This window comes from Pseudorca crassidens, chromosome 3, assembly GCF_039906515.1.
Source record: "Pseudorca crassidens isolate mPseCra1 chromosome 3, mPseCra1.hap1, whole genome shotgun sequence".
Lineage (NCBI taxonomy): Eukaryota > Metazoa > Chordata > Mammalia > Artiodactyla > Delphinidae > Pseudorca > Pseudorca crassidens.
In genome coordinates this window covers 164,095,167-164,102,956 of record NC_090298.1, presented here as the reverse complement: position 1 = coordinate 164,102,956, position 7,790 = coordinate 164,095,167, and positions in this window count along the sequence as shown.

Below are 7,790 nucleotides of genomic sequence, written 5' to 3'. Positions count from 1 at the left end.
CTGGCCTGGCCGCCGTGTCCGCGCGCCTCGCCCTCCGGCCCCAGCTGCCGCTTGGCTCGGTCACGTGACCGCCTAGGTCGGCGCCCGAGGAGGGGGCGGGGCCGAGGGGGTGCGGCTCCCGGCGGCCCCCGGGGCTGCGGGGTCCTGCCTGCCGGACGCCCCCCTCCCCGGTCGAGAGCGCGTTGTCCTCTTCCCCAGCCTTTTCCTCTTTCTGAATCCTCCTTCTGCCCACGGGTGCTCCGTTTGAGCGCGCAGGAACCCGAAGAAAAGAGTGAGCCACGTTAAAGCGGGGAGCTGTAGAGGCCTTTGGGCCTCCCGGAATCTCTCAAAAAACAAAACCAATTCATCCCCGCCTGTGTTTGCAATTTTAGGCCTCTTGGAACGGTCCGTCATTCTAAGGCACCGGAGCTTCCCCATAGGCTGGAGACAAGCTCTGAGCAGACTTGTGTTCAAATCCCCGCCTGCCTTGGCGGAGTCCCCAAGCCCTAAAAGCCCCTCATCTGTAAAACGGGAAGGATTTACCTGCCCACCCCTTAGGTGTTGGCAAAATTAAATGAGACAGTACATGCCAAGTGCTGTGAACACACAGCTCAATAAAGTTTAGCTGCTGTGAGTTTTAGTGTTTTTGCCGTTGTTATGAAAAGGGATTTGAACCCTAAATCCGTCACGGACTCGCTGCGGGCCCCGTGGCCGCTGAGTCCTCAGTTTTCCCTGCTGTAAAATGGGGGCCCGCCTCTTCTTCGGGGCTGCTGCATGCAGGTGGCGCTCCATAATGCACACTCCTGCCCTATCGGAGGCAGAAGGTGGAGACCTTTGAGGAGCTTCTCAGGGTCTCCGGAGTCTCTGTAGCACGCAGGCGGGCTCGTGGCCGACCCCGCACTCCCTTTCAAATCCGGTGACTGGGCCAAGCCGCGGTCCCTGGGGCGCGGGGCGGGGAGCGTTCCCTGGCAGCGCCGCCTCATTGGCGCCCTCCTGGGACCCGCCAGAGCGTGGAGGGCTGCGGGTACCTTGGTTACCCGCAGCTGTGAGTGGTTTGCACCGTCCCAGAGGCCGGGGCGGGATGTTTTCTTTCTCCCTTTTTCCTTTGGGCGACTCTTTGGGGCTGGTTGGTGGTGGTGGTGGTTAACAGAGAAAGAATGAGAAGGAGGAGGAGGAGAAATTATACCAATCCAGAATCCACCCACTTCTCACCCTTCCACTATCTGCACCGGGTCCAGTCTTCATCATCGTTCGCCTGGACCAGTGTAGTCACCTCCTCCCAGGTCTTTCAGCTCTTCCCTCGACCTCGTAGTCTCTTTTCCCCACAACACCCCAAGGACTCCTAGGAACACCTGAGTCAGGTCATGTCCCTCCTCTGCCTAGATCCCTCTTTGGCTCCCACTTTCCTCAGAGTAAAAGCCAAAGTCTTACCCGCAGCCCACAAGGCCCTGCACGATCTGCCCCCTTCACCTTCCCTCTCTCCTCTTCTCCCACCTCTTTCCCTTGCTCCCTCCCTCCAGCTACACCTGCTTCCTGGCAGTTCCTCAAATATTCATCCACTGAATTAAAGAAACCTTTGAGCTAGTTCTTTTTCTCTTGATTTAAATATGAGGAAACTGAAGCTCAGAGAGAAGCCCCTCACCCCAATTATAAAGTCAGGATGTTTATAGTCCTTGCCCTGTCTTCCTCTAATTCTCCAGCCCACCCATTTTACAGATGGGGATGAGGGGGCAAAGCAAGGCTGAGAGCCAGCCCAGGAACTGGGTCACCTTATCCAAGGATGGGCCCTCTGCTGCCTGCCAGGTTTCCAGGCTGCCTCCCCGGATGGAGCTGGGAAACCCTGCCAAATTCTCTCTCCAAGCTTCCGGCATTCATTTACTCAGTGAATATTTATCAGCACCCACTGGGGAGTTTGGTAGCACTGGAAACACAGTCGCACTCTGGGCTTGAAACAGGGAGACCAAGGACTTATTGTATAATCTCAGCCAAATATGATAACTGCACCAGCACCGCCCTGTAGCTCCTCTGGCCTCTCTCCAGTCCTCTCTGGGGCCTTGGAAACCCTAAATCACACCCACCCCCACAGCTCTGCCTGCTGGAAAACCTGTTTCTGGCTCTCTGGAGCTCTTAAGAAAAACACCACTCCTCACCTGGCCTGCAGGATGGTCCTGTCAGGCCTCTGCCCACCTGTCCAGCTGCATCCCCCTCCACTCTCCTCATCCCCATCTAGCAAAACTGGCCTTCTCTGTGTTCCTCAAATATTCTCACCTTATTTCCAACCACAGGGCCTTTGCACTAGCTGTTCCCTGGTCTTTAATGCCCTTCCCTCACATCTCCCCAAGGCTGGCCTCTTCTGATCATTTAGATCTCTGTTTAAATGTCACCTCCTCTGCTTCCCAGAGCACCTCCATGCCCTGTCATCTCTGGTCCATGGCTCTGTTTTATTTATTTTAAATATCACTCCTCTCTGAAATTTCCCAGTAACTGGCCTAAGCTCACTCAGTCTTTGTGGAATGAGTGAATGCATACACTGTGAGCTGTCAGGAGAAAGGTATCCCAGTCCAGTGAATGCCTTGAGGACATAGGTGCCCCACTTATAGAGGAGGCAGAACGGCTGGCACTAAGGGACAAATTAGGAAATTACAAAATAGTTAAAGAGGAAGGGCTTCCCTGGTGGCGCAGTGGTTGAGAGTCCGCCTGCCGATGCAGGGGACACGGGTTCGTGCCCTGGTCCGGGAGGATCCCACGTGCCGCGGAGCGGCTGGGCACGTGAGCCATGGCCGCTGAGCCTGCGCGTCCGGAGCCTGTGCTCCGCGGCGGCGGAGGCCACAGCAGTGAGAGGCCGGCGTACCGCAAAAAAAAAAAAAAGAGGAAAAGGGTGTCTGGTGGAAGAAACAGGGCAAAGGCCTAGAGGTGGGTGAGGTAGAACTCGGCATGTCCTACTTCCTCTGCCTACATCTCCCACCCCAATCCCCTCACTCACACCCTGGCTGCATGACCTCCTCACTGCTCCTCACACATGCTGATTCCTACCTCAGGGCCTTTGCTCTGGCTTTCTCACTGCCTGCAGTACTTTTCCTTCTCATCTTGGCATTCTATCTTCCTCACTTTATTTCCATCTTTACTTAAATGTCACCTTCTTAGAGAAGTTTTCCCTGACTGCATCTCCACCTAAAACAAGGCCCACCCCATCCCTACCAAACTCTATTCCTCACATAGTTTGATTTTTCCTCCTTGCAAATTTTAATAAATTTGACTTTACTGTTTTCTTTCTTGTCTGACTTCACCAGGAAGATGTCAGCTCCCAGAGGGCAGGGATCATTGTCTTGTTCACTGTTGGGTCCCTGGCTCCTAGAACAGGGTACTCAAAAAATAGCTGCTGGATGAATAGATGGGTGAACAAACCAGGTATCATAAAGCATGGCTGGATTTTTTTTTTTTTTTTTTTTTTACTGCTGATGAACCTGGAGTAGAGGGAAGGCTCCAGATGTTGCAGATGGTGGGAGTGGAATTCAGACTTGACCCTGAGGACTGTGGGAACCACTGGTGGATTCTTAGAAGGGGAGGAACTGAGTGAGGGTTATCTCTCAAAAGATAAGGTTCTTTGCAAACCAAGTCTCCACCAGTCAAGGCCAGAGAAAAGAAATGGGAGTAGATTCATCTGACACCAGAAGAACTAAATGTATCAACAAGGCTAAACTCAAAAACACCATGTGTGTGGGGGGTGGGGGGGCTGGGAGGGGGGGATAAAAAAGCAAGTTTAAAAAATGATACAGTTTGATATTGTTTATATCAATTACTAAAAACCAGAAAGTGAAACTGTGTATTAAGTTTGTGGAATGTTCAGAGTAGCGGGCTTGTAGTATGCCTGGCATCCTGGCTGAGGCCCGCCAGGCTATCTGGGTTCAATTCCTGACACCACTGCCTATGAACAGTGAGACCCTGAGCAAGTTACTTCACTGCTCTGTGCCTCAGTTTCTTCATCTGTAAAAGGGGATGATAATAGTGGCGCCTACCTCATAGGTTGCTGGGGAGCCTAAATGAATTAATTCTTGTAAAGCACAGAATAGGCGTTAAGTAATTGTTCAGTATCATTTTTATTGAGGATGTTTCTGTAGTGGGGGAGGGGAGTGGAGTGAGGGAAGTGAACAGAAGTGACTTCCACTTTAACGATAAGGTGTTATGTCTTTTATTTTGATCGAGGTATAACTTACACATGGTAAAGCACACAAATCTTTTGGTGTGCAGCTCCGTGAATTTGTACATACATACACACCCCTGTGGCACCACCCAGGCCACTCGCCTGCTGCATAAGTTTTGCCTGTTTTCTTTCCCAGGCAACCTCCTCATGTAGATTCTATCACCATAGACTAATTTTGCCTGTTCTCGAATTTCATACCTAATGGAATCATTTAAAAATTTTTTAAATGTCTAGATTCTTTCACTCAATACATTTGTTTTGTTTTCTATTAGAATAAAATTCACACACCATAAAATTCACCCTTTTTAAATGTACAGTCCAGTGATTTTTAGTATGTTTGCAAAGAATATGATGTTTTTGGTATGCATCCATAATGTTGTGTATATCGATAGTTTATTCCTTTCTATTTCTAGTGTTATTCCATGGTGTGGATGGAGCACAGTTTCTTTATCCATTCGTTTGTTGATGGACATTTCGGTTGTTTCCAGTTTGGAGCTCTTATGCATAGAGAATGTTCACTGTTCGTATCTTTTTGTGGACAAAAAGGGTTTCATTGATTGTTAAGTCTATACCGAGGAGGACTGCTTAGTCATGACATAGGTGCCTGTTCAATCCAATGGGTCTGATCTGGGATGATCCCCTCCCCCGCCAGGGGCGGGGACATTACCAACGTCAGGAGGCATTTTTGGTTTGGAGACACTGAGGCGTGGGTGCTACTGGCATTGAGAGGCCAAAGATGCTAAACATCCCATAATGCACAGGATGGCTCCCACAACAAAGAAGGATCCAGCCCAAACGTCAAGAGTGCTGGGGTTGAGATACCCTGCTTAACCTTATCACAAACTGCCAAATCGTTTTCCAAAGTGGTTTTCTCATTTTACAAGCCTGCTAGCAGTGAGAATTCTGGTTTCTCCACAGCCTCTCCTCCAGCCTCAGTACTGTGAGTCTTTTCCTTTTTAGCCATTTGGGTGGGTGTTTTCAAATTTTCTGTATCTTAAAATAATTCTGAAGTGAATCAAGCCAATGTGACAAATGTTACTATTTGTTCATCTTGGGTGGTGGAAGTACTTTAGCAGGCTCTGATCTTTTCTGGATTTAAAGTTTGTGGGTTTTTTTTTTTTCTTGTGTTTTTTGTAATTGTTTGTTTGTGTGTTTGTTTTGAAGCATAGAAACCCGCCCCCCTGCCCCGCCCATGGCTGCATGGATGGTGGGTGTGCTGGGCTTTTTTTTTTTTCCTGTTTTTCCAGACTTCTTTTTTTTTTTTTTTTTTCAGACTTCTTTACTGGACTCAACTAGCTTCGGTCTCCTCCTCTTCCTGCATCATCTCAGATGATCTAATTACTCCAAGCTCACCTCCCACCTGCTTTCCTGGAGTACCTCCTCTGTCCCTGGGGACTGGTTTTCTCCAGGCTTCCAACTTACCTGGCTTTGGCCTCTATCTCCACCTGTAGAGGTTTTGGCCATGTCTAATGATGAGAGATGGCCTGGCCTTGAATCCCTGCCAGCTGTGTGACTTTGGGACTGAGATTAATCCTCTCTGGAGCTCCTGTTAACCACCCGACAATGGATATGGACAATGGATGTGCTAATACACGCACCTCATCTGCTCCAGGTGGTGATTAGTCTGTTCATATATTTAGATTTCTTAGAACAAGGCTGAACAACCAGGACAGGGACTGGGGTGAGGAGGGGAAGCACTTGCCTCAGACACAGAATTTAAGATACACATGTTTTAGCACAATTTTTTTTTAAATGTATTTATTTATTTATTTATTTTAGGTTGTGTTGGGTCTTCGTTGCTGCACACGGGCATTCTCTAGTTGCAGCGAGCAGGGGCTACTCTTGGTTGCCGTGCATGGGCTTCTCATTGCGGTGGCTTCTCTCGCTGCGGAGCACAGGCTCCAGGCATGCGGGCTTCAGTAGTTGTGGCACGCGGGCTCAGTAGTTGTGGCTCACGGGCTCTAGAGCACAGGCTCAGCAGTTGTGGCATAGGGGCTTATTTGCTCCACAGCATGTGGGATCTTCCCGGACCAGGGCTCGAACCCATGTCCCTTGCATTGGCAGGCAGATTCTTAACCACTGCGCTACCAGGGAAGTCCTAGCACAATTTTTAAAAAATCAAAATAATGCAGAAAATCCAAAGAAAGACAGGATCAGTAGATCTGATCGTTTCCTTTTGCCTCAGGTGCCAATATGGCTCGGCTTCACGCAGCACTGTTACTGACCCTATGTTTATTTAAAATGTTGATATTTTGTTCATCATAGATTTTAAAAATTAATTTTGATTTTATTTTTATTTATTTTTTAAAAATTAATTTTGATTTTAAAATAGTCCATTCAAATATAATTTATGTTGATGACTGAGTTTTTTGGGTTCTTTCTGTTTGGTTTGGCATTTGGTGCCCCCCCCTTTAAAAAATTTACTTATTTACTTTATTTTTGGCTGCGTTGGGTCTTTGTTGCTGTACGCAGGCTTTCTCTAGTTGCGGCGAGCAGGGGCTACTCTTGGTTGCGGTGCATGGGCTTCGCATTGCGGTGGCTTCTCTTGCTGCAGAGCACAGGCTCTAGGTGCGGGGGCTTCAGTAGTTGTGGCACGTGGGCTCAGTAGTTGTGGCGCACGGGCTTAATTGATCCGTGGCATGTGGGATCTTCCCGGACCAGGGCTTGAACCCGTGTCCCCTGCACTGGCAGGTGGATTCTTAACCACTGTGCCACCCGGGAGGTCCCTGGTGCCCCCTTAAATTTTGCATGCGTCACCCTCATCCTGGCCCTGTTGGGTACACAGGAAGTGCTCTATAAGTGTTAGGATGTAATTATTATTGTACATACAATATTTACCTTATATTATGTAAAGTCTCCCTCTGGATTGACTGGTTTCTCTTCATTGGGCTTTTTGGCTGAAGTTACATACTTCTGATGACTTTAGCTCTGAATTTGTCTAGAACATGGACCCTGAGATAGCTTATACTAAATGAAAATGAAATGCTTGAACCTCTTTGGAAAACTGTGGAGGAAGATTTAATTGTGTCAGGGGCTTAGGGAGACTGGAATGCTGCAGCAGGCTTATTGAGTTTGTCCTACTTACTTTCCCTCCTTGTCCCTCCCCCCAAATCCCCCAATCCTAACAGCTGAGAAAAGACTGAGGTATGGGCAAGAACTGGGAGTAATTGGAAGTTTCACAGGGTGCTAGTGAGAGTGTAAAGTGGAACAACCACTCAGGAAAACTGTCAAGATCTACTGAAGCTGAACACCCACATGATCTTCCACCCACCATTCCATTCCTAGGTATTTCCCCTAGAGAAGTAAATTTGTGTTCACAAAAATACTTGTACAAGCTTTATTAATAATGGCCAAACACTGGGAAAAAACAAATGTCCATCTATAGGTGAGTGGAGAAACTATACCAGCTATATTGGTATAGCCACACAGTGGAATACTACTCAGGAATGAAAAAGAAGGAATATTGCTATGTGCAGCGATGTGGAAAATCTCAAAACATTTTGTTGAGCAAAAGAAGCCAGACACAAAAGACAATCTACTGCATGATTCCATTTATATGAAATTCAAGGACAGACAAAACTATAGTGATAGAAATACCGGTTGCCTGGTG